The sequence below is a fragment of the Arachis duranensis genome, chromosome 1 (assembly GCF_000817695.3).
Source record: "Arachis duranensis cultivar V14167 chromosome 1, aradu.V14167.gnm2.J7QH, whole genome shotgun sequence".
Classification (NCBI taxonomy): Eukaryota; Viridiplantae; Streptophyta; class Magnoliopsida; order Fabales; family Fabaceae; genus Arachis; species Arachis duranensis.
In genome coordinates this window covers 40,525,151-40,537,074 of record NC_029772.3, presented here as the reverse complement: position 1 = coordinate 40,537,074, position 11,924 = coordinate 40,525,151, and the positions used below count along the sequence as shown (strand labels likewise).

At 37.2% G+C, this 11,924-nt stretch overlaps 1 non-coding gene across 1 annotated transcript; it reads right to left on the bottom strand.

Moving 5' to 3' along the window:
* Window positions 1-10,987: 10,987 nt before the first annotated feature.
* Window positions 10,988-11,095, bottom strand: LOC127743108 (small nucleolar RNA R71). The gene has a single exon (XR_008004406.1). It is a non-coding gene; the product is annotated as a small nucleolar RNA R71 (small nucleolar RNA).
* Between the last annotated feature and the right edge of the window lie 829 nt (window positions 11,096-11,924).

Genomic DNA, 11,924 nt, shown 5'->3' with positions numbered 1-11,924 from the left:
AACTAACTACTCCGTGTCTTATAACTTGTGAACCACTTGGCTTCACTGGATCCGCGCCTAACTTGGGTGCTAAAATGGAGCCCAGAAATCACCCCCAGCATTTTCTATATTTTTTGCACGTGGCACATGTCACGCGTACGCGTCAGTCATGCGTACGTGTCTCTGGTCTTCTTCGCAAGTCACGTGGACGCGTCGGTCACGCGCACACGTCGCTGTGCAAATCTTCAAATCACGCGTACGCGTCAGTCATGCACACATGTCACCGTGGAAAGCACCATATCACGCGTACGCGTCAGTCACGCGTACGCGTCGCTCCTCGCTGCCATCTTCTTTGATTCTTGTGCTGCAAAAACTCCATCAAATTCCACCGAATGCTACCTAAAATAAACAAATTTGCAAAATACTCAAAGAAGCATCCATATTGGCTAAAAGATAATTAATTCTTTATTAAACTCAACAAATTAGATGCAAATTCACTAGGAAAAAATAGGAAAGATGCTCACGCATCACAACACCAAACTTGAATTGTTGCTTGTCCTCAAGCAACCCAAATTAATATAGGCTTAGGATGTGAATTTGCATGAGAATGAGAGTTCGATTAAGCTCATGTCTCTACTTGTAGTGGGGTTTACAACTGCAATCCTGAATAGTTTTGGCATCTCATTCTCCTTTGAATCAGAAGGATGCCATTGTCATTCGAAATTAGAATCTGGATAATATTATGAATTCTCTGATCTTTATATTTCAGTTTAATCCTTGAACACAGCAAAATTTAGTTTAATTTATTTTTCTTTAGTGCTTTGCACCTTGAGCCTAGCCATGACTTTAAATGTTTTGTCTCAAGGATTACTTGACACAGAAACACCATAAGCACTTAACTAGGGGACTCTCTTTGAGTCCTGATTTTTCTTTCAGTTACTCCCAGATAGTGGTACTCAAAGCCTTTGGCATACTCTGTTAAACGCACCTGATCTCGACTCTAAGTCTTCTGTCTCAAGGATTACTTGACACAATCACACCACAAGCATATGACTAGGGAAATAACTCTTTAAGCTTTTAATCATGTCTGACCTCTCTAGTCATTGATGCTCAGAGCCTTGGACCTTGCTTTTATTATTATTATTTTTTTTTTTGCTGTTTCTTTTGCTTCAATGATTAAATTTTTGTTTATTTAAGAGAAGTCATAATAATTCTCTAAATTCCTATTCCTTATATATCAACATCCCTTGGTTCAAATTCAAATATGCACTATTCATATCATGCATTCAAAAATCACAGAAAATACAACCACCTTTAAGTAAATAAGACTATTCTTAAAATTAAACTCAATTTCTCATGCAATACATCATTTAAATTTTTTTTCTTTTTAGATCCAAGCTCAGTGAGTGGTACATGAGACTATTTATTATAATTAAATCTAAATCTAAGAACTAAACGTACTAAAAATCATGCATGCAATCAAAGCAACAGAAATAGAAGACAATAAAATAGGAATGGAAGAGAAATAGAATGAAAGGAACTTAAACACCTTAGTTATGTTGGTGGCCATCTCATTCCTCTATGAAGAACGTTCATCTCCCTTTGGTGCTAAACAGAAAAGCTTTAAGCGAAGCGTCAACACTAAACTTAAATGTTTGCTTGTCCTCAAGCAAAGAAAATCTGAAAACAAAAACAATTAATAAGATGAAAGAAGAATAAAAGGATAAAGGAACAAGAGAGAATTAGGATTTGGAGAAAGAGAAAGAAAATTAAAACTGGGCGGCGAACTAGTGTAATTGTGCGGTGTAGGCGACGCGTATGCGTGCAGCACGCGTACGCGTGGGGCGCAAAATTTTCTTAATGACGCGTAAGCGTCAGGCATGCATCTGCGTGCCCTAGGTTTTGTGTGATTCACACGAAGCCAGCCGCGTCCACGCACAACTCTCTGCCCAAACAGATATTTACGCCGTTTTTCCAGGTCACGCGTACGCGTGGTGTGCCAAAATCACCAATGACGCGCACGCGTCATGGACGCGTACGCGTGAGCTTTTTTTGTGCGAAAGGCTTCATTCTGGCCTCACTCCCGCGTAACTCTCTGTGCATTTTTATTTTTCACGCACACCCGTCTGACGCGTACGACGCTTGCGCGTCGGGTGCTCTTCTTTTTTTTTAATTATCCAGTTCCTGTTCAAAAATAGCTGCATGATTAGAAAAATAGTAAAAACTCAATAAAAAACAAATAAGTAAGAAAAATACTACAACAAAAAATAACTAAGGATACGAAATTATCAGGTTTCCTCCCGACAAGCACTTCTTTATCGTCACTAGCTTCACGGTCAGCTCCTCTAAGGAGGAGGATCATAGGGGCTCAGCTCTTCACCCCTTACTTTGAACTTCTTTCCTGTGTCTCCATAACGTAGCTCAATAGGGTCCAGTGAGAGGATTATGATTACTGTATAAACCCATGCTGGATTGCTGGTCAACACCACCTTCATTCCTGGGGAGAAACCTTCAGTGGGGATCTTTTTGTTTCTCCATTCTCTGGGTACTTTCTTCTTTTTGAGAACCTCCTCCTTGGTAGATGATGCATTCCCAACACCAAACTTAGGTTTGATGTCAAGAGGATTTTTATTGATTGTTGCCAAGGGAGATTTGAGCTGCAGATTCTGATGTGTATCATCAGGAGGTTTTGTAAAGGGTTGGATCAATAAGCTCAGTTTGCATGCACCTCTCTTCTTCACCTGCTAAATGTACATCCTTGAAGACATGAAAGACCAGTTGCTCATTATGCACTCTAAGCACTAATTCACCTTCTTCGACATCTATCAAAACTCTTCCAGTGGCTAGGAATGGTCTTTCTAGAATTATAGAGGCATTCTCATCCTCCCCTGTATCAAGAATCACAAACTCTGCTGGGAGGAAGAATTTACCCACTTTAACCAAGATATTTTCCACTAATCCGTATGCAGGCTTCATAGATTTGTCTGTCATCTGTAATGCTATCTTTGTGGGTTGTGCCTCTTGGATTTGCAGCTTATCCATCACAGATAAGGGCATTAGATTTATGCTTGCCCCCAGATCACATAGGGATTTCTCAAAGGTAGTGCTCCCAATGGTGCATGGAATTTGAAAGCTCCCTGGATCTGGCATCTTCCTTGGCAAGTTATTCTAAATTACAGCACTACATTCCTTAGTCAGGACTACTGTCTCATCTCCCTTTAAATGCTTTTTCTTTTACAACAGCTCCTTCATAAATTTGACATAGATAAGCATTTGCTCCAAAACCTCAGCAAAAGGAATATTGATTTGTAACTTTCTGAAGACTTCCAAGAACTTTAAAAACTGCTTGTCCTTGGTCTCCTTTTGAAGTTTCTGAGGATATGTCATTTTCGGCTTGTACTCAGGAGCCTTTGGCAATGTAGGATAAGTGTCAAGAGAGTCTGGGAATGGATTGTCTGCATGCTTTGGAGGGGCTGCTCTACTTCTTCCTTCTTCTCCTCTGGAGCTTCTTTTTCAACTAACTCTTCATTGACCTTGGTCTCAGAGCCAGCTACTTTACCACTTCTCAGTTAAATAACCTTGCAATCTTTTTCAACTGGCTCCTTATCAACTTGTGCTTCCATACATGCCACTTGCCCACTTATCAAGGTGATAGCCTTACATTCCTCTCTTGGATTTGGAATTGTGTTACCAGGAAGGCTATTAGTGGTCCTCTGATCAATTTTATTAACTCTGGTGGCTATTTGACCCATCTGAATCTCCAAATTCTTGATCGATGCTCTGGTTTCCTATGCAAAACTCTTCATCATTTCCCAATTAGAATCTTCTTGGGATTTAGAATTTACTTGTAGAGGTGGTTGTTGTTGATGAGATTGAAATTGGCGGTTATTGTAATTGTTCTGTTGGAAGCCACCCTGAGAATTATTGTTGAAGTTCTGAGGTCTCTGAGGTTGGTCTCTCCACCCAAAATTTGGGTGATTTCTCCATCCTTGATTGTATGTCTGAGAATAGGGGTAATTATTGGGATTTCTAGAACCACTCTCTATGTAATTGACCTGTTCGGAAGGGGATTGAGCACAATCATAGTTATCATTTTGCACTAAATTTCCTGCCATGTCATAGGAGACCTCTTGAGGTGGATTTTGGGTGTTGATAGCTGAGACTTGCATGCCACCCATGTGTTGAGTAAGTAGACTTATTTGCTAAAACATAAGCTTGTTCTGAGCCAGAATAACATTAAGAGCTTCTACTTCCATGACACCCTTCTTTTGAGGAGCCTCAGAGTTCACAGGATTCCTGTTAGATGAGTATAAATATTGGTTGCTAGTAACCAATTCAATAAGCTCAATAGTCTCCTCCGGTGTCTTCTTCTTGTGCAATGAACCTCCTGCAGAATTGACGATCGGATTTTTGCTAGTAAAGAATTTTATAAAAATAATCGCGTTGTAAGTATAACTTCTAAACCAATAGAAAACCCTTTCGTACAAACGTTTGGTTGTCACAAGTAACAAACCCAATAAAATTTATAAACCGAAGTATTCAAACCTCGGGTCGTCTTCTCAAGGAATTACAGTGAGGTGTGTTTTATTAGTGGTTATGGAAAATAGTGTTTTGGGTTTTGAAAAGAGTTTTAAGCAAGAGAAATGGGTTATAGAAATTAATAAACTAATAACGAAGAAATCTCTTGGCAAGGTATGAAAACTGGAAGTCCTATCTTAGTTATCCTTATCAATGGTGATGAGAATTATACTTTTGCTCCCACTAAGTCAACCTCTAACTATGAAGGTAAGTTAAGTGGACAAATTAATTTAACACCTAAAGTCCTAGTCAACTCCTTAAGGAAAGACTAGAGTTATAGGAATCTAAATTAATCAGCAAGAATAATAATTATCAATCATGATGAGTTTGACAACTCAAGAGTTACCAATTAATCAATCAAAGCGAAAAGGGAAAAATCTAAATTATTTATATAAAGAAAGGGTAGCAATCATAAGTCTGAAATACCTCAATGTGTATTAATTAAGAAAATCATAACATGAATGGTTCATAAGCCAATTTGGCAACATATAAAGTTAACAAATAAGAGAAGTCAAAATAAAAGAATATTGAACCTGATATGAAGATGAGATAATCCTAAGGTTAAAAGAAATTCTAAGTCCTAAATCTTAATCCTAAGAGAGAGGAGAGAACCTCTCTCTAAAAGCTACATCTAAAACTATCTATGAATGTCTGTTGTATGAAGTATCTGGTATCCAGTCTATATCCTCTATGAATGGATAGATTCCTCCATTTATAACCCTTTTAATCTGTGTTCTCTGGGCTTAGATTTGGGCCAAAAAGGGCCCAGAAGTCGCTGGGGCCGACTTCTGCAAATTCAGCAAATCGCGCACGTCACGCGTCCGCGTAGGTCAGGCGGTCGCGTCATTTGGAGTTTTGCTCTTTCACGCGGTCTCGTCAGTTGTGTTTCTCACATCACGCGTTCGCGTCGTCCATGCGCTCGCGTCGATGCTAATTTGTGCAAAGCACGCGTTCGCGTCGTCCATGCGGGCGCGTCATTGCCAGTTTCTCTAAAACTCCAATTTTGTGCTTTCCTTCCATTTTTGTAAGTTTTCTTTCCATCCTTTAAGTCATTCCTGTCCTATAAAACCTGAAAGTACACAACACAAAAATCACGGCATCGATTGGTAATAAAGGATAATTAAATTTTGATTACTTTAAAGCATAGGAAACATGTTTTCCCATATGTCATATCCTAAGGAAGGAATTGCAAAACCATGCAAATTCATATGAATAAGTAGGTGAAGAGTTGATAAAATCATTCAATTTAAGTACAAGATTTATCATAAAATAGTGGTTTATCAACCTCCCCACACTTAAACAATAGCATGTCCTCATGCTAAATCCAAGAGAAAAGAGTAAAGGTATAATGGTGGAATCATGTGAAATGCAATCTATTCTAAATGCAACTACCTAAATGAGTCATGCAAATCTAGTTATTATTCACCTATATATAAAGCGTACATGTAGCCAAATTAATTCATATCTTCAAAGAATCATTTATTGTACAGCTAGGGCCAAATCTTAAAAAACAATTACAATTGAGTTGAGTTAAGATAGTTCAAAACTTGCAAGACAATCAATAATTAAACATGGACATATGAGAATGAGCTATTGAACCCTCACTGAATTTTGTGTTTACTTTCTAGTCACTCATTATTTATTTGGGTTAATCGCTCTATTCTTCTTTCCATTCTTACTTTCTATAACTTTGTTCTTCATCTAACCAATTAACAAATATGGAATATAGACATACAAAAATCATGAGGTCTTTTTAAGGTTGTAATGGGGCCAAGGTAGAGGTAAGGGTATATGTATAAGGCTAAGTAAGCTAATAAGTTAATCCTTGATTAGTCTAAGACCTCACCTAACATATACATATTTTATATAAATCAGAGTTTCTTAACCTATTTGCCCAAATTTTCCCACTTTGTATTGCAAACTCATGCATTAAATTTACTTTGCCCCATGTGCATTGATTTTTCTTATTTTGCGTTTGGGAAATTTTTTTGTATCCCCTTATTATTTTTTTTAATGCACATGGTAATTTTATTATTTTGATTTCACATGAGCATGCTTCCCAAATTTTAAGACAATTTATTCAATTTAAATTTTTACTTTTTCTATCATCCCATGTTCCCATAAAATTTTCCACACTTAAGTTTTATACAATATCTATCTTAAGCTAACCAAGGATTCAACTTGTGATTTTTATTTTGTTTTTCTGCTTAAGGCTAGTAATGTGGTTATAAAATAGAAGGGAATTAAAAAGCTCAAGGGGGATGACAAGGATGGCATAAAAGGTAGGCTTTATTTGGGATAAGTGAGTTAATAATCAAATATGGCCTCAATCATCTCTTGGTATGCATCTATATTCTATAATTGGACATATAGATTAAAACAAAGTAAAGAACACCATAATGAAAAAGAAGGGCAAAACACACAGAAATGAAATTTATGGTTTGAATGCAACCATACAATTAAGCTCAAAACTCACAGGCTATGTGTTCTCAAGCTCATAAATCATATATCAGTTATGTATGTCATGCAAGTAGAAATTAAGAGTTTCCATTCAACTCAATGTAAATTTTTTTAGGTGCCCCTTAAAATTTTAGTGTTACTCCTTGAAGAAATGTTGTTAACTAACTGACATGTAATGCTATATATACAAGATGTGTGGATTGTTTTACTATACTATGGTTCCTATCTTACTCTTTTTATTTTTCAATCAAATCAACTATCATATGCTAAAAAGGGTAAACTATGCTAATTAATCCACTTAATATATAACTAATAAACTAAGGTGCAGATTAAGCTAAAATATCCAAGATATATACAACCCAAAGTGCAGAATGCAAAAGTACAACAAAATTAAAAGAGAAAAATGTGCAAAAATACATAAAATGGAAAAAATAAGATAGGAGTCTATAGTGGTTCATGATGAGCGGATAATTTATACGCTTTCTGGCATTGTTTTTAGGTAGTTTTTAGTAGGATCTAGCTACTTTTAGGGATGCTTTCATTAGTTTTTATGTAAAATTCATATTTCTGGACTTTACTATGAGTTTGTGTGTTTTTCTGTGATTTCAGGAATTTTCTGGCTGAAATTGAGAGACCTGAGCAAAACTCTGATAAGGAGGCTGACAAAGGACTGCTGATGCTGTTGGATTTTGACTTCCCTGCACTCAAAATGGATTTTCTTCAGCTACAGAACTCCAAATGGCACGCTCTCAGTGGCGTTGAAAAGTGGACATCCAGAGCTTTCCAGCAATATATAATAGTTTATACTTTATTCGTGATTAGATGACGTAAACTGGCGTTCAACGCCAGTTCCATGCTGCATTCTGGAGTCAAACGCCAGAAACACGTCATAAACCAGAGTTAAACACCAAAAACACGTTACAACTTGGCGTTAAAACTCCAAGAGAAGCCTCTGCACGTGTAAAGCTTAAGCTCAGCCCAAGCACACACCAAGTGGGCCCCGAAAGTGGATTTCTGCGTCAATTACTTATTTCTGTAAACCCTAGTAACTAGTTTAGTATAAATAGAAATTTTTACTATTGTACTAGGTGTCTTTGACAGTATAGTCTCTTGACCGTTCGGTCTGTTGACCATTCATGGGGGCTGGCCATTCGGCCATGCATGGACCTTCATCACTTATCTATTTTTAACGGTGAAATTTCTACACACCATAGATTAAGGGTGTGGAGCTCTATTGTACCTCGAGTTTTAATGTAATTACTACTATTTTCTATTCAGTTCAGCTTATTCTTGTTCCAAGATATCCGTTGCACTTCAATTACTACTATTTTCTATTCAGTTCAGCTTATTCTTGTTCCAAGATATCCGTGACACTCATCATCATCCATCCTTAAGAACGTGTAATTGACAACCACTTCCGTTCTACGTTAGAACAAGCGCGTATCTCATGGATTCCTTGATCAGAATCTTTGTGGTATAAGCTAGAATTATTGGCGGCCATTCCTGAGAATCTGGAAGGTCTAAACCTTGTCTCTGGTATTCCGAGTAGGATTCAGGGATTGAATGACTGTGACGAGCTTCAAACTCGTGATTGTTGGGCGTGATGACAAACGCAAAAGAATCAATGGATTCTATTCCGACATGAACGAGAACCGACAGATGATTAGCCGTGCTGTGACAAGAGTATTTGGACTTTTTTCACTAAGAGGATAGGAAGTAGCCATTGACAACGGTGATGCCTTACATACAGCTTGCCATGGAAAGGAGTATGAAGGATTGAAAGTAACAAAGCAGTATGTTGCAGAGATTCAACAGGGACAAAGCATCTCCATACACTTATCTGAATTTTCACCAATGATTTACATAAGTATTTCTATCTTTATTTTATGTTTTATTTATTATAATTTTCGAAAACTTCATAATCATTTGAATCATCCTAACTGAGATCTACAAGATGACCATAGCTTGCTTCATACCAACAATCTCCGTGGGATCGACCCTTACTCACGTAAGGTTTATTACTTGGATGACCCAGTGCACTTGCTGGTTAGTTGTGCAGAGTTGTGAAGAAAGTGCTGAGTTAGTAGATGTGCATACCAAGTTGAATGCCATTGTTAGAGATCACAATTCCGTGCACCAAGTTTTTGGCACCGTTGCTGGGGATTGTTCGAGTTTGGACAACTGACGGTTCATCTTGTTGCTCAGATTAGGTATTTTTCTTCAGAGTTCTTAAAAATGAATTCTAGAGTTTCAAGGTGATGTTCTTATCATCACAAAAGTTGATTGATTCTCATCAATTTAGCTCTTGAATGTAATGTCCTGCTAAAGCTTGGCTAGCCATGTCTAATTTCTTTAGACTGAAGCTTTAGACTAACACTCAATTTGTTAGTGTCAATAGTATACAAACTTCTAAGTTTGGTGTCTTGCATGCATTGTTTATTTGATCTTAGTTTCATTTTGATTATTCCTCATCATTAAAAATTCAAAAAAAAATTTAAGATTGTGTCTTTTCAAGTCAATAATACAGAGAATTGAAGATACAGAACATACAGCAGAGGAATCACACAGAGAAAGCTGGGCGTTCAAAATGCCCAGTGAAAAAGGAAAACTGGCATTTAAACGCCAGCCAGGGTACCTGGCTGGGCGTTTAACGCCCAAAAAGGTAGAGTTTTGGGCGTTAAACGCCAGAATGGATACCATTCTGGGCGTTTAACGCCAGGATGGCACAAGAGGGAAGATTTTATTTTTAATTCAGATTTTTTTCAAGTTTTCATAATTTTTCAAAATCAAATCTTTTTCAAATCATATCTTTTCAATCATATATTTTCAAAATCAATTTCTTTCCATTTTTCAAAAATACTTGCTAACAATTAATGATTTGATTCAACATTTCAAGTATGTTGCCTTTTCTGTTGAGAAAGGTTTAATGTCTGAATCATATCTTTTAAATTTCTTGTTAGCCAAGTCATTAATTTTTAAAATCAAATCTTTTTAAATTGTTTTTCAATCATATCTTTTCAATCATATCTCTTTAAAACCATAACTTTTCAATCATATCTTTTTATTCACATCTTTTTCAAAATAGATTTCAATAATATCTTTTTGATTTCTAATTTCAAAATCTTTTTCAAAAATCACTTTATTTTTTTCTTAATCTTAGTTTTCGAAAATCATTCATCAAATTTTCAAAATTTCTTTTAATTATTTCAAAATCTTTTACTTTATTTTCAAACATTCTTCCCCTCTTCTCACATCCTTCTATTTAACGACTAACACTCCTCCACCATCAACAATTCGAACTCTATCCCTCTTGATAAGTTCGAATTCTTCTACCTCCTCCTTCTATTCTTCTTTTCCTCTGACACCTCAAGGAATCTCTATACTGTGACATAGAGGATTCCATACTTTCTTGTTCTTTTCTCTTTCATATGAGCAGGAACAAAGACAAAGGCAATCTTGTTGAGGCTGACCCTGAACCTGTAAGGACCTTGAAGCGAAAGCTAAGAGAAGCTAAAGTACTACTCTCTGTAGAGGACCTAACAGAAATATTCAAACAAGAAGAAGACATGGCAGCCGAGAACAACAACAATGCCAACAATGCAAGGAAGGTGCTGGGTGACTTTACTGCACCTACTCCCGACTTCTATGGGAGAAGCATCTCTATCCCTGCCATTAGAGCAAACAACTTTGAGCTTAAGCCTCAATTAGTTTCTCTAATGCAACAGAACTGCAAGTTTCATAGACTTCTATTGGAAGATCCTCATCAGTTTTTAGCTGAATTCTTGCAGATTTATGACACTGTCAAGACCAATGGGGTTGACCCTGAGGTCTACAGACTTATGTTATTCCCTTTGCTGTAAGAGACATAGCTAGGATATGGTTGGACTCGCAACCTAAAGAAAGCATGAACTCTTGGGAAAAGCTAGTCAATGCCTTCTTGGCAAAGTTCTTTCCACCTCAAAAATTGAGTAAGCTTAGAGTGGAAATCCAAACCTTCAGACAGAAGGAAGGTGAATCCCTCTATGAAGCTTGGGAAAGATACAAACAATTGATCAGAAAATGTCCTTCTAACATGCTTTCTGAATAGAGCATCATAGGTATCTTCTATGATAGTCTGTCTGAACTGTCCAAGATGTCATTGGACAACTCTGCTGGAGGATCTCTTCATCTGAAGAAGACGCCTGCAGAAGCTCAAGAACTCATTGAAATGGTTGCAAATAACCAATTCATGTACACTTCTAAAAGGAATCCTGTGAATAATAGGACAAATCAGAAGAAAGGAGTTCTTGAGATTGATACTCTGAATGCCATATTGGCTCAGAATAAAATATTGACTCAGCAAGTCAATATGATTTCTCAAAATCTGTCTGGAATGCAAGCTGCACCAGGCAGTACTAAGGACGCTTCATCTGAAGAAAAAGCTTATGATCCTGAGAACCCATCAATGGAAGAGGTGAATTACATGGGAGAACCCTATGGAAACACCTATAATCCTTCATGGAGAAATCATCCAAATCTCTCATGGAAGGATCAACAGAGACCTCAACAAGGTTTCAACAACAATAATGGTGGAAGAAACAGGTTTAGCAATGGCAAGCCTTTTCCATCATCTTTTCAGCAACAGACAGAAAATTCTAAGCAGAGCCACTCTGACTTAGCAACCATGGTCTCTGATCTAATCAAAACCACTCAAAGTTTCAGGACTGAAACAAGGTCCTCCATTAGAAACTTGGAGGCACAAATGGGTCAGCTGAGTAAGAAAGTTACTGAACTCCCTCCTAGTACTCTTCCAAGCAATACAGAAGAGAATCCAAAAGGAGAGTGTAAGGCCATCAACATGGCTAAACTTGGAGAGGAGGAAAAGGCAGTGATCGCCCCTGAGGAAGACCTCAATGGACGTCCACTGA